The sequence below is a fragment of the Canis aureus genome, chromosome 17 (assembly GCF_053574225.1).
Source record: "Canis aureus isolate CA01 chromosome 17, VMU_Caureus_v.1.0, whole genome shotgun sequence".
Classification (NCBI taxonomy): domain Eukaryota; kingdom Metazoa; phylum Chordata; class Mammalia; order Carnivora; family Canidae; genus Canis; species Canis aureus.
The window spans coordinates 38,673,107-38,698,314 of NC_135627.1; the positions used below are offsets into that span (position 1 = coordinate 38,673,107).

The 25,208-nt window shown below is 33.2% G+C and overlaps 1 long non-coding RNA gene and 1 pseudogene across 1 annotated transcript in view; one reads left to right on the forward strand and one right to left on the reverse strand.

The window, feature by feature from the left end:
* Positions 1-21,670, reverse strand: part of LOC144287535 (uncharacterized) — a 115,703-nt gene extending 94,033 nt beyond the window's left edge. Inside the window, exon 1 of the long non-coding RNA XR_013355320.1 lies at positions 21,617-21,670. This is a non-coding gene — a long non-coding RNA (uncharacterized LOC144287535). The remainder of the gene's footprint in view (positions 1-21,616) is intronic.
* Positions 21,671-24,266: 2,596 nt separating this feature from the next.
* LOC144287536 (transcription factor BTF3 pseudogene) lies at positions 24,267-24,999 on the forward strand (annotated as a pseudogene).
* Positions 25,000-25,208: the final 209 nt, after the last annotated feature.

The window sequence follows — 25,208 nt, forward strand, 5'->3', positions numbered from 1 at the left end:
TCTCTGACCCTGCACAGTTGTTAAATGTATAGTGTGTTTGAGAAACAGTGGGGAATCCAGTGGGAATTAGAGTGAAAAGTGGCTGTGGGGTATTAGGAGATGAGGTCAGAGAAGGAAGTGGAGGCTACTGGAAGGAACCATATCTTTAATGAGTGAAATAGAAAGCTGTTGAAAGGCTTTAGGAAACAAGTGACGTGATGTGACTGAAGTTAAAAGAGGATCATTCTAGCTTCTGTTTTAGCAGTTTACTGAGCATATTTGGTAAATAGGATGATGGATGGTGATTGGCTAATGGATATGAGGAAAAGAGTATTGTCAAGACATATGCAACTGTAAGCACTTGGGATGTTTAGATAATAAGGTCAGGAATTCAGTTTTGATATGAGATGTAGTGTTTGAGATGTTTATGAATCATTCAAGTCAAGATGTCACATAAACAGTTAGATATAGTTTTGGGCTGGAGATAAGTATTTGGTAATCAGCATATGAATAATATTTAAACTATTGGACTATAGAAATCATTAGACATGTCTGCAGATGTCTTTATTTCCGCTCCATTCAGCCTAGAATTCTACGCTGGCAGCTTTGCATTCTGGCTTAGAGAGAGGGAGAGAATGTGTGTGTGTGTGTGTGTGTGTGTGTGTGTGTGTGTGTGTGTGTGTTGAGTCATCAATTGTCAATCTGACTTTTACTTTTTGTAAGGTAACCTATATATTTCTAAAACTGCTTTTAAGATTTTCCTTTTATCTTGATTAATCGAAAAGTTTATTATAATGTGTCTACATGTGGATTTCTTTCTTATTTATCCTGTTTGAAGTATGCAAATCTTGACTCTGTGGGTCATCTTTAATTAATATTCTTGATCATAATCTCTTCTATCCTCATCTCTCCTTTTGGATCTCTAATTGTGTATAATGTAGATCATTTCACTGTGTTTTATATCTCTTGCCATATCTTAATTATTTTTCAATTTCCTGTCCTTTAGTAATTCATTCTACATATTTTCTTATAATCTATATTGATATTTAGTTCGATACATGCAATTCATGTAGAGTCATTTTGTTCTACTGATTTTCTATAAATTGTCTTATGTCCTCATGTGTGTAGGCTATGTTTGTGTCCAGATGTTATAGTTTGAAAATTGTTCTAGAAATATTTTGAAGACTAGAATGGTATCATCCTCCAGGGAAAATGTGTTTCTTTATTCCAAGGAAACAGAGCAATCACCCAGTATCATTTTAAACCAATATCAGAAATTAATGTGATTTGAAAATTCATTGTAGTGTCTGTATTATTCTGATTTATTCTTTTTTTAGTCTCAGCCTGTTGTGTCTCAACTCATTGTTGAAGGGGTATACCAGGCCATCCCCTTCTTTTTTTTTTTTTAAGAGTTTTGTTTATTTATTCATGAGAGACACAGAGACAAACAGAGGCAGAAACACAGGCAGAGGGAGAAGCAGGCTCCATGCAGGTAGTCTGACGTGGGACTCGATCTCAGGTCTCCAGGATCACGCCCTGGGCCCAAGGCTGCGCTAAACCGCTGAGCCACCCGGGCTGCCCAGTCCATCCCCTTCTTTGTAAGACTTAGAATTAAATCCTCCCCACTGTCTCTGGGAGGCTGTCAAAAACATCTCTCTGCCTCTTGACTTCCAACCACCACCTCCATGATTTAATTCCTTCAGGAGAAAAGCAGTCTCTATTGCCAGGCTCATCTCCCTGGTTTTTCTCCTTTCCAGCACATTTGGTAATTCTTCGATATCTTCTTAACTCTCTAGTGTCTTCAATTACTCAAGAAGATTATTGTTGTTATTGTTAAGCTATAATCCTCTGAGTGAGGTTTGTTTCAAATTACTTACTCCTCATTGTAAAAGAGAGAACTGACTATGAGTTTTCAATCAAATTTCTGGTTTTATAATTATTTAATCAGAAAATTAATCTAAGTTGCATATAACAGTGACACATGTCAATGGATTATCCTAAATACCCAGTTCTTAATGGGAACTGTACACACACACACACACACACGCACACGCACACACACACATTCACACATACTATCTTTGGTATGCCCTTGCTAGTTTGATTTGGAGTTTAATCTCTATATACCAATTGTCCTCAGTTCTTCAGACTATCATCTTTCTTCATGTTCTCTGATACAACAGAGCACAACTATGAAAATTATCACAAATTGGGGGATCCCTGGGTGGCGCAGTGGTTTGGCGCCTGCCTTTGGCCCAGGGCGCGATCCTGGAGACCCGGGATCGAATCCCACATTAGGCTCCCGGTGCATGGAGCCTGCTTCTCCCTCTGCCTGTGTCTCTGCCTCTCTCTCTCTCTCTCTCTGTGACTATCATAAATAAATAAAAATTAAAAAAAATATTAAAAAAAAAGAAAATTATCACAAATTAATATAGTGGCCAAGGGGATATCATTGGTTAAGTTACTGGGATGAAAAATTCAAGAAAGATATTAAAAATTGCAACTAGTGTTATCTAAGTAAATGTTAGAGAGGTTATATTTGTAACAAGAATAAGAAAGCAAGCTATACAGTGCTTATTCTTCAAATTAACATTATTATTTTGCTGGCAACAGAAACATAAAAGGCTATTCTATACCTTTTACATATATCTGAATGTATAAAGAAATTGTCCGCTTGATTTCATACTAATGTGTGTGTCTCTATTTGAGTGACTTTCAACTCACTGGTTTTGGTTTTCACAAATCTCCTAGTCTTCAGATAAACTCAACACCTAAATTGCAGATGCCATACATTTTAAACCGAGATGCTGAGATCAGAGAAATCAGCATCACTAATGACAGAAGCAGTCTCCTGGCATGTAAATTGGAGAAGGCCATAATATTCCATCTTCTTTGTCCTTGGAGTTAAAGATATGTCCTGTGATCATAATTTAAAGGCAGCATACAAATGTATGCTTCTCAATTCAGCATATCTCTTTAATTTTATTAATTTTTGTATTACAGTAGTCCTATTCCTTTCAATAGTGAAGCTGTATAACTTCTTTTACTTTTTGCCTGAAGCAAAATGCTAGTATTTGATTTATCTTCTGTACTTGTCTTTCTTTTAACAATATGAACTTTTTCTCAGACAAGTGCAATGCTGTGTGTGACCCCATAGGGAAATAGTTTTCTTTTTAAGGAATGTGTACAAAGTACTTAATAAGTCATGTCATCCCCTGATTTACTGTATATTATATTTTCAGTGACTACAGTTAACTTTCTTGGTCTCTAGATGCCAACATTTTAATAAAAACAAGACATTTTCAACAAAATGTCAGAAACAAAGTGATCAAAGTGCTGTGGGAGCAGTTTGGCAACAGTTTGAGCTTTGAATTTCCTATTCAGTTTCCAAAACATTCACTTAAAAAGCATTTATTGAAGCTGAACTGCCTTTATCAGCCTGATCAGAGCTCCATAAAGAGCATGCATGATTCAACCGCCTTCCCAAGCTTTAAAAAATATAACTTTGATATATGCCTCACAAGTGCAGCACAATAGTTTTCATGCTCACGTTTGTTAAGATTTAGTGCAGCCATTAAAGAACAGAAGGGCTCTTTGGTGGCAATCCTCAGACATACCAAATATCCCAAAGCAAAACCTTCTACAAATCAGAGATTAAGGTACTGACAAAAATTTCCACTTGGTTGCAGTTTTCCCCTTTAAACCTTATATCAGGAGTGACTATCTTTTCGATCAAATCTCTCAGGGAGGTGAATAGATAGGTTTTTTCCTCTTGGAGGAAAATATCAACTGAAAGATAAAAAGTGACATTTTATGTGCCTTGTCCAGGAGTCAGTCGATTTATTTAAAAAACGGTGTGTGAGCCTGACCTATACATGAAGTTTGTGGCATGTCTCTTGTCAAGTATTGATCACTTAAGACTTTACTGTTTGCCTACTGCAATGTAGCTAATAATCTCTTTTTATTTAGTTTGTGGCTTTGAATTCTTATCATGGCTTTTCTGATTTCTCTGGGACCTATTAGATCTCGCTTTTGCTGTGCAAATGGCTATGGAAATTAAGCTTGCTGAAGCACTTTTCCTGGGCAAACACTCTTTGTTTTCCATCAGTTCATGTGTCAAGTGGTTTGCATGCAGATAGGGTACATTTGGAAGCAGCGGGTGCCATCAATCTTCATGACTTTGCTATACACACCATTTCACCTCTACCTGTTTCAGTGGGAGATTGTAAAGGATGGCTGAGCAATCAAGCTATTCCCCTTGACTGACATCAGGTATTTCTATCTAACTCACCTTAGCACTTTGGGGTGAAGGCTGGGTGCTTAGAAAAATTGGGCTCTAGGTGATATGATCAAATGTTTTACACATTTTGATGTATTTGCCAATTCTGTTAGCTTTCAAGATTGTGGTTTTTTAATTGCATCCACAGGTCAGAAGCAAAACTGAATTTTGTTTGCTTATTTGTATACTCTACTCTTTATTGTCTAAAATGTTGTTCATAATTATACAATAACTGTTTTATTTTATGTATATTTTCTATCATGGAACTAAGAAGAAACAGTAAGTTATAAAAAATAAGCCATATTTATGAGGAATAATAGACTTGTTTGCATTCTAACATGATTTACAATAAATGAATTAAACTTCAATCTTTTCAAGGTAGTAGTTGATATAGTTGAAGAAATTAGAATACATATAATACAGTAAAAAATATTTTTATGCCACATTCTTGTGTGTGTATATTTGTGTACATGTATGTTTTTGTATATATTTGTATCCACATAGAAAAAGACGTGTTAGTCTATCATATATCAAGCGAATTGATCAATAGTATTCAGAGTTATACATTACCATTTAGTATCTGTTACTTGCAGTTCATACCTCAAAAAAAGTAACTCAACAATAAACTCCAATTATTTTGGCTATGTATAGCTACAAGTTTTCTTTTTCTTTTTAATTGACATGATATTGGTATTAGAATCTTAAAGAACGCTTGTAGATAGAAGGGTTAAAAAAAGCAGTGTGTTTACTTTTTAATATGGAAGTCACATCCGATAATCATCTGCATTTGCTAGCCAAGTTTCATTGTAAATATCAGGACCATATTACATATGACAAGCATGAATGGGAAGAGTAAAGAAAGAAGATAAAACTTTAACAGTTTCACATATTCTAATCAATAGTGAAATAGAAAGATTCAAACTCATCCAAAATTAATGCAGAATTCTTTAGTATTTATGTGTTCTGATGCTTTGGTTTATAAATAAATATATTTATATTTATAAGTAAATATATGTTGTAAATATATGTAAAAATAAAATCTCTTAAACACTCAATTTTGAATTGATGACTAATTTAGAATTGTGAAAAACTGTATCTTAATATGTGTGTATTTTTGTAGACTCATTAATGCAAATATATAATTCATGATGCTCCCTTACTGAAAACAAAAGCTACCAACTAAAATATTTTAGATAATATATTTTAAAGAATTTATGTTATTTACATAACACTAATGATGCTTTAAAAATAATAGTTTCAAAAAAATAATAGTTTCTAGTATTAAAAATGTAGATACTCTTAGAATGTATATAACTATTTCTGTTATAGTATAATTTAGCCCTATTGTGTCTAAATAGATTTTTTTTCTCTTTTTAATTTTTTTATTTTAATTTTATTTTTATTCCAGTGTAGTTAACATACAGTGTTATATTAGTTTCAGGTGCACAATATAATGATTCAACAATTCCATATACTACTCAGTGTTCATCAAGATAAGGGTATTCTAAATCCCTTTCACCTATTTCACCTATCCTCCTCACCCCTTCCCCTTTGGGAACCACCTATTTCTTTTCTATAGTTATAGAGTTATAGAATCTATTTTTTGGTTTGAATAGTTACATTCTTAAAAGATTCAAATTGGTAAATATTTACAATGAGTAGTTAAAATGTATAATTTTTTGCAATGTTGCTTACCCTTTGCATCGTCCTTTATTAATCTTGGACATCTAAAACTGTATCTAGCATCAATCTCCTCCTTTGAGGACTGCTTTTCCTCTTCACTTGATACTCTAATTAAAAGTCTGATTACGGGGATCCCTGGGTGGCCCAGCGGTTTGGCGCCTCCCTTTGGCCCAGGGCGCGATCCTGGAGTCCCGGGATCGAGTCCCACGTTGGGATCCCGGCATGGAGCCTGCTTCCACCTCCTCCTTTGTCTCTGCCTCTCTCTCTCTCTCTATGTCTATCATAAATAAATAAATAAATCTTTAAAAAAATAAAAAAAATAAAAGTCTGATTACGGAACAGTCATATTCTCATGCGACCTTTGGAGATAGTTGGTTAATCCAGGGATGGGTAGAAGGTATAAACTGAACAATCAGGATTATTCTCTGAACCTTTGCCAGAAGCTTAGCAACAGGACAATCTTTTTTTTTTTTTTTTTTTTTTTTTTTTTGTGAGAATTAACTTTTTCCACATTCCAAGCACTTATGATAGTATCCAGCATATGGTAAGTGCCAATTGTTGTTATTTTTATTTTCATCGTTATCAGATTGAGAGAACAGGCCAGTTAGAATCTTGGTTTTAAACTGCTAATGCTAGCCTCATAGGCAGCATGCAAAGCTCTTATGTCCTGCAGTGGGAAAGCAGAAAAAACTGAGGCTCGTGCATAAGATTTAATTGTTAGAATAGCTTAACTCCAAAGGAAATTAAACTTCCAAACAAAGCTGGTCTCTATATGAAGGTCAAGGCCTTGATTAGGAAATTAGAACCTTAACACGAGGTACAGATATCTGGTTTGATTCCTTAGAAAATCTTATATACCCCAGTCCTTCTGAACTTACCGGTCTTGCAGAAATGGGCCATTATTCCACATTCTGCACTAGCACACCTTTCTTCCCTAAAATATTGCAGAATTCCTTCTACTGCAGGGGTGTATAACTCCTTTCCTAATCAGGATCTGTGCCCACTTCCCATTAGGCCTATACCTAGTATTAAGTTGTAATACACCCTGCAGAAAATATGCTGGACCTTATCAGAAAAGAAAGAGAAAAGGACTGAAACTTAAAGGATCTGCAAGACTGAGCTAGTATGTACCACCAGCAAGTAGGAGAATATGTGATTGACTTTTCAAGTTCCTTAATCTGGGGAGAATTTAGATTTAGGAACTGATCTGGAATATAGGATTTAATACCTTTGGAAAAAAAATCAAAGTATAGGCTTGCTACTAGTATAACTTCATAGAAACATGAAAAAAGTCGTGGTAGCATACTCTGAGTATCACTGAAGTGTCAAAACTGACATTTCATACAGCAAAAGAAGGATAAAAATATCCAGAAATTGGGTTTACTAGAGTGACTACTTTATATAAGGGCTTAAAACTTGTGTGACGATTATATTGAAGATACAGTTAGTACACAATTTATCATGTCCCTTAGGAATATGTTTGTGAGAAGGGCACTAGCATCAGCAAAATTTGATGATGTCTGTCCAGATAGGTCACTCCTGAGTATATGAGAGTCCATTATGGAAGTAGGCTTACTGATAGCAATCAGCATGATAAGACTCTGAACTTATGGTACTTAAGTATTGACAAATCAAGTGGATGCAATTACTGTGCTGTATGGCAAGGTCAAAAAAGCAACCATTGGAGCCTAACCTAAAGGTAGTCTTAGAAAAAGCATCTGTGATTATAGAATATGACACCCCAGAGAAAAATAATTGGGGACTCTGCATGTATACTACTTATTTTTTTAACATTCGGTAAAAGAAAAAGTGACTTACTTGGAAGCTAAGGTATATCACCTAAACAAAAGTTAGCATCTCTTTGCCAGTTATTGAAACTAAGACTGTTTTTGGACTCGGATTCTGTGATTTAAGAGTTTGAATCTCAGTAGGAAGGATCCTGCAATACCAGAGCACATGGACAACTTACATAACTATGTGCTGGAAAAGGGGAAATGCTCAAGCAATTTTAGGACTCTAGGACACAGAGATAAATTCCTTTAATAACGAAGGACATGTAGTTATAATAGCACCCTTATTAGATTTGGCACATACAGAGTACTTGTAATAAATGGAATTGTGTCCAAGATTTAGCTTTCACTGTCCCCAGTAGTTCTGTAATCTACTCAGTGGTCATTTTCCTGGCCCATGAATTCATAACTAGAATAGACATAATTGGTAGTTGGTATAGGGTCTTCAGCCTATGGGATAAGTAAGAACTGCCATTATGGCAATGGGAAGGTGGAAGATTCTGTAATTTCTTCCTCCAGCGGTAGTGAAGAGAGTACATTTAAAAACAAAACAAATACATAAAAACTAGTATCTTTTCCTGAGGATATTATAGAATATATGACTGCTTTTGAGTATAAAATATCCAGTGATTGTAGTTTAGGTCATGTCTTTATTTAATTCTCCAGAGAGTTATTGAAGAATGACAGATTACCACAAATATAACCAAATAATATCCCAGGTGCAACCAGTGTGAGAGATGTGATGTTTTTGCAAGAGAAGATTAACATAACCATGGGTACATAATATGTGTCCTTTCGTTTGTTGAATGTGTTTTTGTTTGCTTCTTTCTTGTCTGAAAAAAATGCTAAGAAGCAGTTCATATTCACATGGAATGGACTACAGTATATATTGCATGTTAACACCAAGGGGTTCTAACTCACCCTCTGTATTAATTGAGTCCAAAAAAGATCTGCATTGCTTGGTCATCTCTCAGAATATCACTTGGACCCTCTCTATTGTTGACTTCTTGCTAATCAGACCAGCTGAGGAAGAATGGAGTACCAAGTTGGAGATCTTATGACACAAGCCTCTGAGAGTGGGAGATATTACAGATTTGACTACAAAATCAGTAAAATTTTTAGGAGACCAGTGGTCAGTAGAAGCATGTTGAGACATTTTTCCAAAGGAAAAAACAGCATATCTTGCACTTGTCACTATGAAAAAGGAGCACAATGCTGGCTAGGCCTCTTTAGGTACTGGAGGCATAACATAATATTACATACTTGGGAACACTGCTCCATATCATATATTGGGTGCTGCTGCTAGCTTTGTGTGAGGTCCAGAGCAGGAAAGGACTCTTTATCAGGCTCAGGTAATAGTGAAAGCACCTTCAATGCTTGAGCCCTAAATTTCAGCAGACAGTGGTAATAGAGGTGATAGGAAAAGATTCTGTGTGGAGTTTACTCAGCTTTGATGGAAAAACCAAGTTTGGAAGGGCTGTCAGCAGACAATCTTCAGCTATCAGCTCCTTCCTGGATACCTCAGCTTCAGAGAAGAACTCCCCTAAGGGCACATTCCTCTTAGGGTAACTCATACCAAATAATGGATTGATGCAATGATATAATCCAGAACAATTCTAAAGGAATTGATTAAGGCTGCCATTAGGCATGAATTGCAGCACAACTCCATCTCAGAGTTGGCTTCCTGGGGCAATAATTTTGTAGGGTTTTTTTTTTTTCTTCTTTTAATTTCTTAATGTAGTTGATTACTTTAATTGCTTTTAAACCAAGTTTGTAGGGAACCCAAGATTAATTTATAGTAAGCTCAATTCTATTAATTAAGAATAAACTGAAGTTTTCATATAGCTGGATTTAATTTGCTAATATTTTAAGGTATTTGCATCTAGTTTCTTTCCCTTCTGAAATTGGCCTATTAATTATTTTACTACTACTGTCCTTGTTATGTTTTTTAAACACTTAAAATTAAAAAAAAAATTTTTTTTTAAACTCATAATGTTATGTGGAAGACTTCCTTCTTTTTCTATTTTTGGGAACAATGTGATATTTGTTTATTATTATATAATTTTATGTTATTAATAATATTATTGATAATTATTTAATTATTGGTCTTAAACATTTGACATAATTCATTGAAAAGTCATCCTGATCTGGGGCTCTTTTTCGGAATATTTTAATTGTTAATATATTTTTATATAGTTTTATGTTATTTTTGCTATTTCTTTTGTACCTAATTTATCAAGAAATATTTTTTCTAGAAATTTATTCCTTTCCTTTAATCGTTCAGATGTATTTGCATATTTTTTTATTCTAACTATATTAATGCTTATAGCAAGTATAATTCATTTTTTATTGCTGATATTGATCAGCTGTGCTTTTTTAGATCAATCTTTCCATATTTGTGTTAATTTTATCAGTTTTATCAAAGAACAAATTCTCTTTTTGATTAGATCTATTACATTTATGTTCTAATTAATTAGTGGTTCTAATTATATTATTTATTATTATTACCATTATTTTCAATAGGAGGTTTGGACAGAATATCTTTCTACAGTAATGATTTTTTTTTTTAATTTTTATTTATTTATGATAGTCACACAGAGAGAGAGAGAGAGGCAGAGACACAGGCAGAGGGAGAAGCAGGCTCCATGCACCGGGAGCCCGACGTGGGATTCGATCCCGGGTCTCCAGGATCGCGCCCTGGGCCAAAGGCAGGCGCCAAACCGCTGCGCCACCCAGGGATCCCCTACAGTAATGATTTTTATATATATTTTGAGACTTTTTAAACTGTGATTTTTTTTTCTTAATGCCTAATGCCCAATCAAAACTTCTAAATACTTCTTGAGTATATAAATAAAATGTTTTATACTGTCTTAGGAATGATGTTTCACATGTCCATTAACTCAAGTTCGTTATTTTTTGTCATTCAGTGCTTCATATCTTAATTAATTTTTCATCAAGTTCTTCCATCCATTTGTAAGAGAGAAAAGTTAAATCATTCCACTAGACTTGTGTAGATGTCAATGTTTTCTTACATCGATTAACAGTACTTGTTTTGTATACTTTTAAGTCATGAAGTTAGGTAAATTTTTATTTTTAGAATCATTTGTCTTTATAGTGCTTTTTATCTTGTATAAATATGTAATAGCCTTTCTAGATCATTTTCTTTTTTTGCTGTTGTAAATTGCCAGGAATTTTTCCCTTAAGCTTTTATTTTTAACCTCCGCAAGGCATTTTGATATAGAATATATAAGCCTTCACTGAAAAGTAAATCATTTTTAACTTGACAATAATTTATCTTTTTTGTATAGAGGATCCCTAAGGGATCAATATCCAGCTAGGGCTGAGCTCTAGCTCCGACTAATATGAATATCTAGCTTCTAAGAAAAAAGGAGCAAGAGTGTCCCACTGACAGCTCTCCAAATAGATCTTTCTAATTAATAATCATATTAGTTGTAACCAAGTTTTCCTTCCATTCTTTGGTGCAGTACCATGGACTCTTTACCCTCCATCCCTGAAAAAAATGTCATTCCCATTTTTTAGCTTCCACTATGCGGGAAATAGTTAAACTTTTTCATCTACTTGTGGCACTCTACTTTCTACATCAGTTAATGTTTATACATACTTTTTATATGTTATCTTTATATGTATATATGCATAGGTATATGTGTACATATCTATGTATATGTGAATGTATGTGTATATATGCATATGTGTGCATGTATGAATAATTTTATGTATGTGTGTGATTTCAGGGGATCCAACACTTTAAAGTGAATAGAAATCTTTATGTGTTGCCATTTTGATTTAACATAATTTTATATTCAGAAAAATACTCATTTAAAACATATATGTTAAATTAAATCAAATCATTTTCTTTATTTATCATATAGAATTAGAGAGATGTCTAATTCTAAGTCACATCATAAACTTTAACAAGGTAATATAAATGTTATTTATCAACAGATATTCTGGTTTGCATTTATTGCTAAACATTCAGCAGAGAATTTCCACTAATTATAAAAATCTTTTTTTTTTTTTTAAATATTTTTTTCTTTATTTATTTATGATAGTCACACAGAGAGAGAGAGAGAGAGAGGCAGAGACACAGGCAGAGGGAGAAGCAGGCTCCATGCACCGGGAGCCCGACGTGGGATTCGATCCTGGGTCTCTAGGATCGCGCCCTGGGCCAAAGGCAGGCTCCAAACCGCTGCGCCACCCAGGGATCCCTAATTATAAAAATCTTGTAATATTTAGAAGAACTTAAACTAAAGTTAAGTTTATATTAGTTGATTTAAAATGGTGAAAACAATAGTATTTTAATAGTATTCATGAAAGTTTTCTATTTTGAGTCACTTTTCAAAACAATATTAATAGACCATCATGTAATTTCTGTTACATATAGTTTTATTAAGTTATTAAGTTATTTTTGGTAGGATTTTTTTTTTCAGTCTTATAATCATTCAAGTATACCCAACCTTTTGTAGGTTTTGTAGGATGGCAATTTATCTGGGTAAATAGTGTATTTAATGAAGAATATTCAGGTTAGTTTTGTATGGGTTAGTAGTAGATCATTTAGTCAAGTTCTAGAAAAATTTTGATGAAGCAGTTATACTCAGTAATATAATTTTTGGTGTGTCTTCTGAGTATGAGGAGATTATTAAGAAATAGTTGATGTTTTTCTGTCAAAAAACAATTTGGCATTGATAAAGATTTCTAAACATAAAATCAAGTATTCAGTCTGCTTCCCATTCATTCTCTAAAATATTATATTTTTATGGTAAATACTTTGTGGCAAATAGCACATTTATTTGTATTTACTGTATGTTTTATTTTCAAAAAATGTCATTGATTTCTACAAAATATATAACAATTTTCCCAATATTTTAGGGTAATAATTTTAAATTTTAAAAAGTAATTTTAAAATAATACAATACCAATCTACCACATATCTAGATTCTATTTTTAACACCTCTCCTAAGAGTATTTCTAAAATATAAGCACATAAATATAGCACTTTAAGTAGTAACATGAACTCAATCATTAAATTTCATTTGTGTTGTTGACTCTACAGAAATAGTTGATAGTTTTTAAATATTGAAGATCATTTTAAAGGATCACCAAAAAAATCGTAAAACTCCAGCATAGTGCAAAATAATTTTAGGACATTATGCATTCTTACTATTTGTTCTCATGTGTTTTGATTCACATATGGATAATTATGGATTGAATGCAATACTTGTTTTCTTCACAATTTTAATTTGAATATTATATTATCATTTTAATATTGAAATATTTGTTAATTTATAAATTTGCAATTGTAAGTACATGGACATATTTTAAAATGAATACAATTTGTAACTGATACAAATTTCAATGAAATTACCTAGAAAGTAATGCATATAAGCAAGTGCCTCACTGCCTTCTTTAAGAAACTAATTCAATCTTCAGTAATATATTTACAGAAATTCTTGCTATAAACACATACTATCTGCTTATATATGAGGGGTAGGATCAAGATTAGAAAGACAGCAATAGACAATTTGTTCTGAAAAGTAACTGTTCTAATTTTTTTAATTGTGCTCTCAGGGAGCTCATGGAAAACTGTTGAAATGGGTGAAAAGTCAAGAATAATTAAGAAAAATAGTAGTTATGTTAAATACCAACAAAGGAAATGCATCTTTCCTTTTATATCTTTTCTTATTTTCTCCTTTACTTCTTTACAAGATTTTTTCTTTATTTATTCATGAGAGACACAGAGAGAGGCAGAGACATAGGCAGAGGGAGAAGCAAGCTCTCTGCAGGGAGTCTAATGCAGGACTTGATTCCAGGACCCCAGAATCATGACCTGAGCCAAAGGCAGATGCTCAACAACTGAGCCACCCAGACGTCCCTCTCCTTTACTTTTAAATGATCCCTGCTCTCAAATAGTTTAGGATAGTACTTTACAAAAAGCATTTGTAATAGAATAATTGTTAGGTAATTTGACATATCCCTTTGATATAATTGATTAAGTAATTCCTTATGTATAGCTTATTTAGGTTGCGAGTCTACTTTCTATGACTTAAGTGTCTCAATATGTAATAAAGTAATTGAAGATGTCAGCTTTCCAACAGGAATAACTTATTTTACCTTAGATTTCTTTGCCACCTTATCTTATAAAATCTTTTTTTTTTGGTAGATGCTTCATATGCAATTTCTCTATTTTATATATGTATTCAAAGTAGTACTGTAATGAAATATGTCATAGAATAATTTATGACTTCCTTACTAGTTAATTATACTAATTAGTTAATCCTCATATTAGAGAAAGTTTTATTTTTATTCTTTAACATAAATATTGAAACCACACATTTTTAATTTACCATTATCTATAATGAATAATTTCAGGTTAAAATAATTGTATTTAATCAGTTGATATTCTTCTGCCTTGGTTAAAAAAAGAACAAAGTATCTAGTTTACATATTTTTCAAAACTAGTACAGAGACTTGAAATAAAACACATTTTTAAGAAAATAAAATTCTGTAAGCTTTTGTAAAATAAAAATATGTAACTATAAAAATGTATTAACTTTAAAATTTTGTGAAATTGTCAGGAAATTCAGATAAACAAAATAAATTCTTTGAAAATGGAAATTTAATAACAGACAAGATGTGAAGCCACAGGTAAATTGGCAGTAAGCAACAAAAGAAAGTTTCAAGGCAGTGTCATTTATTTCATTAAATATTGATCATCACTTATTGAAAATATACTGAAAGACACAATACAGACATAAAATGAAGAAGACATGCCCCATTTTTGTCAGACTACTTTTTTAAGTCCTAATGCATAAATACACTTTTTCAAACTACATTTATATGTAAGTTTTATCAGAAAAACACATACAGTGTTTACTAATCCATATAAACACTTAATACATTTAGGGATTAAGAAAATCATGATAGAGCGGAGCTTAAGGGGTGGAGTATTAGGAGGACTTTATGCTTGCCTTGTCTCTTGAACACAGCCAGGTAAATATCAAATCATTCTGAACACCCAGAAAATCAGTCTGAAGATGGAGAAAACAAACTGCACAACTAAAGGGGAAAAAGACCATGTTGTGGAAGGTAGGAGGTGCAGAGACATTATTTGGGAGAGAGAAGAATCATAGGTTCTGTGGAAAGAAGGGATTCTCATGGAGAAAGGAGAGAGAGAGAGAGAGAGAGAGAGAGCATGCTTGCAAGCAGGGCACAGGGCATTACACAAGAAAAACACTTCTCCAAGATCATTGGTGTCAAAAATGAGAGGGCTGATAATTGCAAGTTTCTACAAGCAACAAAGCTCAAAGTCTGAAGTTTTAGAACTCTGCACCATTGCCAGGGTGGAGCCTGGCTGACATAGAGGTGCTCCCATGGAGGAGAAGGGTAGAATGGACAGACAATATGCTCTGAGGACCCCCTGGGTCACAATGGGAGAGACATTCTCCCTTCTTGGAATGCATTTGAGAGACATGGCACTGCTTCCCTGGGGACAAAAGAGCTGGCTGCCACCATTGACCTACTCCATTCATTAGCATAAAAGCAAAGACCCCTGCTGAGTGCAATTAACCTGAACACCAGTTTTTTACTACACTTTACCAAGTGTAGTAAACTTCAGGCCCCTGCATAGTTGTGTGATGGCCATTTTGGACAAACCCAGCACCAGCCACAGTGCAGTGAGACCAAAGATTATAACAATGATGAAGAAGGGCACTCTATCATAATTAAGGAGTCTATCCAACAAGCATATCTAGCAATTATAAATATTTAAACCCCCAACATGGAAGTACACAAATATATAAATCAATAACAAACATAGAGAAACTCACTAATAATAATGCAATAATAGTACAAGGCTTTAATACCCTACTTACAACAATGGACAGACCATATAAGGAGAATATCAACAAGGAAACAATGGCTTTGAATGACACACTAGACCAATGGACTTAACAGATATATTCAGAACATTTCATCCTAAAGCAGCAGAATACATATTCTTCTTGAGTGCACAAGAAACATTCTCCAGAACAGATCACAAATCAGGCCTCGATTAGTACAAAATGATTGAAATCATACCTGCATATTTTCAGACCACAACACTATGAATCTTAAAATCAGCCATAAGAAAAACTGGAAAGACCACAAGTTAAAGAACATCTTGCTGAAAAAAATGAATGGATCAACCAGGAAATTAAAGAAGAAATTTAAAAATCCTTGGAAACAAATGATAATGAAAGCACAGCAGCCCAAAACCTTTGAGATGCAACAGAAGCAGTCATAAGAGGAAAGTATATGGCAATACAGGTACCTACCTAAAGAAACAAGAAAAATCTCAAATACATAACTTAACCTTACAATTTGAGGAACTAGAGAAAGAACAACAGATGAAGCCTACAGACAACAGAAGGGAAATAATAAAGATTAGAACAGAAATAAATAATAATAAAGATTAGAACAGAAATAAATAATATAGGAAAACAAAACAAAAAGCCAATAGAACAGATCAATGAAATCAGGAACTGGTTCTTTGGAAGAATTAATAAAATTGATAAACTCCTAGTCAGACTTATCAAAAAGAAAAGGGAAAGGACCCAAATAAATCAGGAATGAAAGAGGAGAGATCACAACACTACAGAAATACAAACAATTATAAGAGAATATTATGAGCAATTATACGCCAAAAATGGGCAATCTGGAAGAAATGATAAATTCCTAGAAACATGTAAACTACCAAAACTGAATCGGGAAAAAGTTGAAAATCTGGACAGACACATAACGAGGAAAGAAATTGAATCTGTAATCAAAAATCTCCGAAGAAACAAGATTTCAGGGCTGGATGGCTTCTGAGGGGAATTCTACCAAAGTTTTAAAGAAGTGTTAATACCTATTCTCAAACTGTTTCAAAACAATAGAAATGTAAAGAAAACTTCCAAATTCATTCTATGAGGCCAGTATTACCTTGATTCCCAAGCCAGACAAGAAGCCCACTAAAAAGGGCAATTATAGGCCAATATCCCTAATGAACATGGATGCAAAAATTCTCAACAAGATACTAGCTAGTCAAACAGTACACTCAAAGAATTATTCATCATGATCAATGGGATTTATTCCTGGGCTACAGGGTGGTTCAGTATAAGCAAATCAATCAATGAATCAATGTATCAATCAATCAATCATTTTTTTCATCAAAATTAAACAGTTTTATAAATCTGAGGACAGCATAAGGAAAGTGAGAAGGAAACCAGAAACTGAGAAAATATTCATAATGCATATTATCACAATGGATTTATATCTAGAATTTATTAAAAAGAACAACTAAAAATTATGAAGGTAGACAACAAAGTAAAATGAGTGAAAGATTAAAACCTACATTCACAAAAGAAAATACTCAAATGGTAAGTAAGTACATGAGAAGATGCTTATTATCATCAATAGTTATTCTGATAAATGCTGTAAATGAGATACCATTCCCCATTCAAAGAAGACAAAAGGCTAAAATGAAAAACATTGACAATACCAAGTGCTGATAGGATTCAGATCAAAGAGAACTTAATACATTACAATGAGACTATAAAATGTCAAGAAACTCTGGAAAACAATTTAAAGTTGGTTATAAAGTTAAACACTTAACATATATATGATCCTGTAATTCCAAACTCAAATACCTTTAAATAATAATAAAACACATGTTCCCATGCAGATTTATTAATTTATTTTTTAAAAGGATGAGAACCATATGATCCCCTTAATAGATGCAGAAAAAAGCATTTGACAAAGTACAGTATCCATTCTAGATAAAAACACTCAACAAAGTAGGGATACAGAGACCATACCTCATTATAAAAACCATATATAAAAGACCCACAGGTAATATCCTCATAGAACTTTTCCTCTATGGTCAGGAACAACCCAGGGATGTCCACTCTCACCACTGTTTTTAACAAAGTACCAGAAGTCCTAACCTCAGCAATCAGAGAACAGGAAGAAGTAAAACACATCCAAACTGGTAAGGAAGAGGAATGCCTGGGCGGCTCAGTGGTTGAGCGTTTGCCTTCGGCTCAGGGCATGATCCCAGAGTCCCAGGATCGAGTCCCATGTCAGGTTACCTGCATGGAGTCTGCTTCTCCCTCTCTGCCTATGTCTCTGCCTCTCTCTTTCTCTGTGTGTCTCTCATGAATAAATAGATAAAATTTTTAAAAAACACACACAAATGGCAAGGAAGAAATTATACTTTCACTATTTGCAGATGACACAATACTCCATGTAGAAAATAAAAGACTCCATCAAAAAATTGTGAGGACTGATGCAGGAATTCAGCAAAGTCACAGAATATAAAATCAATGTACAGAAATCTGTTGCGTTTCTGTACACCAATAATGAGGCAGTAGAAAAAGGAATCAATCTCATTTATAATTACACCAAAACCCACAAGATAACTAGGCATAAACCTAACAAAGAGGTGAAAGATCTGTCCTCTGAAAACTGTATAACACTTATGAACGAAATTGGAAAAAGACACAAAGAAATGGAAAACATTCCATACTTATGCATTGGAAGAACAAGTATTATTAAAATGTCTGTATTACTCAGAGTAGTGTACACTTAATGCAATCTCTTCTTTTTGCATACTAGGTCTCTCAAATTCTTAGAAATATTTACTAATATCTTGCATTTCTAAACATTTTCCTTTCTATAATTGGTTTATATATTTTTGGCATATATAGGTATATATTCTAATTTTCTTAAAATCTGCACTTCTTATCACAACATAATATTATTTCTGTACTATTTAGTGTTCTTAAATTTCCTATGTCTGATATTGTTATATTTTTTGTATTCACAGAATGTGGTATTTATGTGCTCATCCACATATTTTAAAACTTTATTCATTTTGTTTTAATGTATTTTTTAACTGTCTTATTTTACATGTTATTTAGGATAGCTAACAGTTTCTTCTTTACTGCAGTCATGATAAAATTTAACCAAATATATAGACCAGCTCCTTTCTAGAGTTAGGTAGCTCTCTCCACTTACCAGTTAATTTCTGTTGAAATCCAAGTGCTAAATAGCTCAAATTTTCTCATATTCTATTTATTAGTCTGTTGGAAATGTTAAATAAAAGTCTCTGGATATTAATATGGGAAGTAAAACCAAGTATTTTGCTTTTATACACTGTCTGACAAACTCTAATTCAAACATTTCACCAGAGGTTTCAATAATATTCAGAAACTCAACAGATTTGCAGGGCTTTTGGTTCTCTCGGTAGGGTTGACATCAATTTGCAGTAACAATGAATGTTCCCAAGCTTTTGAATACATCACAGGCAAGAGTCTATACACTGATTACCAAATGTTTAATTTTAATACTTACCTTGTCCTTCTTTAAATATCTCCCATCTTTAGAATTAAAAGGGTCTCAAAAAGTCATTTGGGTTTTTAAATAACACTGGATGAATAAAAGTTCTCTTCAAAAGGTTAAAAGAACCCATAACTCTTTGAATAGAGAAAACACAGATGATCTCTTTTGGTAATTGTTAAAGGTCATGTTTTAATCTAGTGCCTCCAACTGATAATAGGGAACAGCCACAAGACTACAGTTGAAGGTCATAACATCACACTGAAGTCAAAGTATATTAGAATAAAATCAATTAAGCATGGTATTTGTCTTCTGAAATTATTGGGTTTAACCAAGTTCAAACCCCTATATTTGATGTGCACATTTTTAGAGTGATATATATCTCAATCTTTTGAGGAAATTATAATAATGAACAAAATAAATTAATTGGATTACAAATATAATTCAGTCATTTTTAATATTTTTGAATATTACCTTTGACTTTTATGGTATAAAAAGTTGTTTTAGTATGTGTTGACAATCCAATAATATCTTAACAAGATTTTTTATTTTAAAATGTTTTTTAATTTTTTTCTTCCTTCATAATATTTGATTCCTGCCAGATGAAATATATAATTAATTGTTCTGATAACAACTGTCCAGAATAAAGCTAAAACAATTCTAACTTTAATGCTGTGGCATTTCCTTTATCTTGACACATCTATAATGTGGGACTAACCTAAAAACTAAAATTATGTTAAAGTTGTAACATGTTATGTTACCTATATAGAATTCAGTATTATTCACAGCATATTAAAACAGTAAGATTAGAAAAATAATAATAAATTGGCATTTCCTCAAAATACTTGGTAATTTGCTGCATGCACAGAAGAAAGGATCCAATAATATCACGGGCTTGTAATTTTTCATTGCAATAAACCTTGTGAGACAAGTATTTTTACGACAACTTTCTTATACATTTATTTTTTTTTAGATTTTTATTTATTTATTAGAGACAGAGAGAGAGAGAGAGAGAGGCAGAGGGAGAAGCAGGCTCCATGCAGGGAGCCTTACGTGGGAACTTTCAAAGATGTCAAACTAGGGTTAGATTATTTGTCAAAGTTTACCATATGAATTCAGAATAGATAAGGACTAACACAGAGATCTTCTTGGTTTTCCTTACCTGCCTTGCCCTATTGCACTCCGTCCCTTCAATGATCCACTTCAAAGAATGACTTTAGAGACTCAGACAGTGCTCTGAAAGTGTAGGTCAAAAAGCAGGTACAGAATGGCATGTGGGAAGGAAATTTAAAATGAAATATGGATAAAAATGACATAATGAGATTATATTCTCTATAAGAGGGAAAAGGAAGATGGCAGCGCAATAAGATGAAATTATTTCCTTTCCTCCTAATCCTCATAGTCTCAACTAAAATACAGAACTTTTGAATTAAGATAGTTACTAAAGAAATGCAAGAAAAAAACTATGATGAGAAGATTTTCTCTATTTTATTGCTAACAGAGAAAAATGCAGTTTGTAGTTTCAAGTTATAAGATTGCTTGTAATTGCTCATCATTTTGGAGAGATGAAAGGAAGAGAAAAAGAAATTTCACTATGTGTTAGAAACTGCTCTAGACATTTAACAATGTTAACATTTTTCACTGATTAATTGCATGTTTATAGGGTTTTACTTAAGTTATGATATTTTGTCCTCACAGGAATTCAGAAGAAATTGAGATTCACAGGAGTCAATATTTCAAAGGTCACAGAGCTAGCATATGGAAGAACTGTATTAAAGCCAGTCATGTTTTCCCCAAACTTTTCATTTAGAGGCTTTAGGTACCAACCAAACACCAAAAACTTACATAAGGAAAATAGGAAACAAATTCTCACAACAAAAAAATAGTGGCTGTAGTTTTGTACTCATCTTTCCCATCTCTTCTAATTGTTTCATCACCAGCATCTCTCATGTTGTAACCTTTGAGCAGATATGTCCTGTCTTTATGGTGGGATGAAATTCAATTTTTAAAATATTTTATTAGGGAGTGAAGTTGCTGCAACCTAATTGTATCTTAGTTCAAATGTATTACTCTGAGGCAGATTTGATATACCACATTTTTATCTTGATTGTGACTTTTAATTTCCAAATTATTTATATATTGACTTTTTCTGTCTTTTTTTATTTCTCACAGGACTCCAAATTTTAAGAATTGCTAATAAGGTGATATTAATACTACTACTAATAAAAGTTTTTATAGAATAAATTCCTACAGTTAAACCGATGTTAAATTTTCACTCCCGATAATAGGTATATATTTTGTGTTGTACTTACCCTTCTACAGAAAACAACTGTAAATTCTGGATAGAATATAGTAACAACCTTTTGAGGAAGTAAGAGTGAATAAATGCAGAGGAAATCAGAAAGAAGTCTACTGTGAAAAAAAATTACACTGGATAAAATTCTTATACAACTTTTGCTTGTACACTCTCCATATCAAGGAGCGCAACATGGATAGGCCAAGAAAACAATACCTTTTGACTTGTTTGAAGATCCAGAGAATAGAATTTGGCATTCCCACAGCATCTAGAAAGTGAGAGAAAAAAATCAAGGAAGAAATTGAGGTAGGGAAGAGGAACTGCAGAATCTGCATTCAAACATTCCCCTAGCCATTGGTTAACTGCAAAAGTGGGCATGCATAGGATAGATTCCTCTCTTCCAAGTAAAAGAGTAACAGCCAAAATTTTGAAAGAAGTAAACAGTTTCAGCTGCTTCTCATCATAGGGAAAATGGAATTAGGAGTGTAAGTTAGGTCAAGTTAACTATTGGATAAAACAAAAGTCAAAACTCTTCAGAAGATAGAAGAAGCCACAGTATCTGCAATGTATCATTCACAATAGCTAGTATAAAATAAAATATTAGACATATGAAAATTAGGACTGACAGTCAAAGAAAAAGAGTTAAAAAAAACAACCTGACAGCATAATAATTCATATGTTTAAACTATGAATTTATTTTTCTAAATATTTATTTATTTACTTATGATAGACATAGAGAGAGAGAGAGAGAGAGGCAGAGACACAAGAGGAGGGAGAAGCAGGCTCCATGCCAGGAGCCCGATATGGGACTCGATCCCTGGACTCCAGGATCACACCCTGGGCCAAAGGCAGGTGCCAAACCGCTGAGCCACCCAGGGATCCCCAAATCTATGAATTTAAAGAACCTATTATAAATATGCTCAAAGACTTGAAGAAAATAATGTTTGTAATGAATTAACATATTTAAAGTCTCGACAGAACAATGAAAACACCAAAAAAAGACAAAATGAATATATTTTCGCATTAATAGATTATTTTTAGAGCAGTTTCAAGTTTACAGAAAAATTTGAGCAGACAGTAAAGACAGTTCCCATATGCCTACCCATTCTCCCATCTCTGTTTTCCCCATTTTTAATGTCTTGGTTTACTATTGTACACTTATTAAAATTGATGAACCAATATTGATACATTTCTATTAACAAAGTCCATAGTTTACACTAGAGTCCATTCTTTGTGTTATACAGTACTATGGATTTTGACCAATGTATAATTTCATATATTCACTATTATAGTCTCATATAGAATAGTATGACTTACCAAACATTCCCTGCTTTCTCCTATTCATATGTCCCTCTCCCTCCAAATTCCTGGCAACCACCAATCTTTTAATTAGTTCTTCCTTTCCTAGAATGTTATATAAATAGAACCGTATATTATGTAGTCATTCCAGACTGGCTTCTTTCACTTAACAATATTCATTTTTGATCCTTTATGTGTTTTTGTGCATTGAAAGCTCATTTCTTTTTCTCACTGAATAATATTTATTTGTCTGGATGTACCAAGTTTATTCATTCACCTATTGGAGGACGTCTTGGTTGCTTGCTGTTATTGACAATTATGAATGAAATTAGTACAAATATTTATGTGCAGGTTTTTGTTGACAAATGGAAATTTTGAGAATAAAAATTACAGTAGCTAAAATGAAAACTGAAATTAGTAAATGACTGCACCAAGGAAAATAGAAGGTTCAGTGAATTTGAATATAGACTTAAAGATACTATTTAATCTGAGGAATGAAGAAAAAATGATTAAAAAAACCAAAAAAATAGCATCATGCTTCTGTGGGACAATATCACTTTATCTAATCATAGTTCATTAGACTCCCACAAAGAGAAGAGAGTAAAAATGCAGCGGAAACATACCTAAAGAATAACGAGGGAAATTTCTCCATTTTGGTGGCAAACAACAACTTAAGGTACAAAAAGCTTAGCTGACCCCAAGTAGCATGAAAAGAAAGAAAGAGAGAGAAGGAAGAGAGAGAGAAAGAGAGAGAAAAAAGAAAGAAAGAAAGAACTAACACATTTAGGCATTTAAGGGCCAAACTAATTCATGATAACTACAGGTGAAAAAGAGATCTTGAAAGCAGCTAGAGAAAAAATGCAGCATTACATATATGAAAACAGTGATAAGAAAGATGTCTGAATTTTTAACAGGAACAGGGAAGTCAAATGACAATTGACCAAGTTTTTGAAAGTGTTGAAAAAAAAAAAAAGTAAACCCCAATCCTCCATCCAACAACAAAAAACTGACTTATATATGAGACTGAAATTCAGATATTTTGAAAAAAAGGCTGAGAGACTCAACAGCAACAGTCCAACACTACAGGAAATGTTAAAGGAATTTCTTCAATTAAAAAGGAGTTGACAGGTGATTGAACCTCAAGTATACAGCACAATAAATAGTAAATATTGGGTTAAGTATAAGATATTATCATTTTCATCTTAATTTCTTTGAAAGCATAAGACAAATGCAAGCAACAGCCATATTGCGGGTTATATTAAAATATAAACAATGTTAATTTCCATTAAAAATGAGCACATGGATGGGAAGTAAATGGGTTACATCATATAGGTATCTTATACTTTTGAGTGAAGTTGTATAATACTAAGTCTCAGTAGTACACTTATAGTGTAATATGGTCCCTAAAGGATCTATCAGAAAAACCTCTACTCTAAAAAAATAAAATCTAAAACTAAATGTGTGTATCTTGTGTCCCCACGTGTGTGCACCTAATCTCAGCTGGTCCCCCTGAGACCCCCTGAGGGCCAACCCTAGTCCCTTGCGCTCCCATTTGCGCTCCAACAAGATGAAAGAAATTATCATGAACCAGGAGAAACTTGCCAAACTGAAGCACAAGTGCACATTGGTGGGAAAGGAACTGCTCCCAAAAAGAAGAAGGTGGTTCATAGAACAGCTCAGCAGATGATAAAAAACTTCAGTTCTCCTTAAAGAAGTTAAGGGTAAACAATTATTTCTGGTATTGAAGAAGTGAATATGTTCACAAACCAAGGAACAGTGATCCACTTTAACAACCCTAAAGTTCAGGCATCGTTGGCAGCGAACACTTTCACCATTACAGGCCATACTGAGACAAAGCAGCTGACAGAAATGCTACCCAGGATCTTAAAGCAGCTTGGTGCAGACAGTCTGACTAGTTTAAGAAGACTGGCTGAAGCTCTGCCCAGTCTGTGGATGGAAAAGCATCACTTGCTACCAGAGAGGATGATGATGATGAAGTTCCAGATATTGTGGAGAATTTTGATGAAGCTTCCAAGAATGAAGCAAACTGAATTGAGTCAACTTCTGAAGAAGATAAAGCTTGAAGAAGTTACTGGGAGCTGCTATTTTATATTATGACTGCTTTTTAAAATTGTGTTCATGGATCTGATAAAATCTAGATCTCTAATATTTTTAAGCCCAAGTCCGTTGGATGCTGCAGCTTTTTTCAATTTTTGCTTATACACAATTCATTCTTTGCAGCCAATTAAGCTGAAGAAGCCTGGGAATAAAGTTTGAAACAAGGTTAATAAAGTTCTTTGCCTAGGGAAAAAAAAAAAAAAAACTAAATGTGAAAAATAAATGAAAAGATACATACAAAAATTAAGCAATGAACCAATTCTAAATATTTTTTTCTTAAAAATTTGAATACATGCAAAGGCAAAACATTTCTTTTGTTTTCTCTTCTTTTTAAACTGAGTCTTCTAATCTGAAGCATTCCTTCAATTTAAAAACTTTTCAAATAATGTCA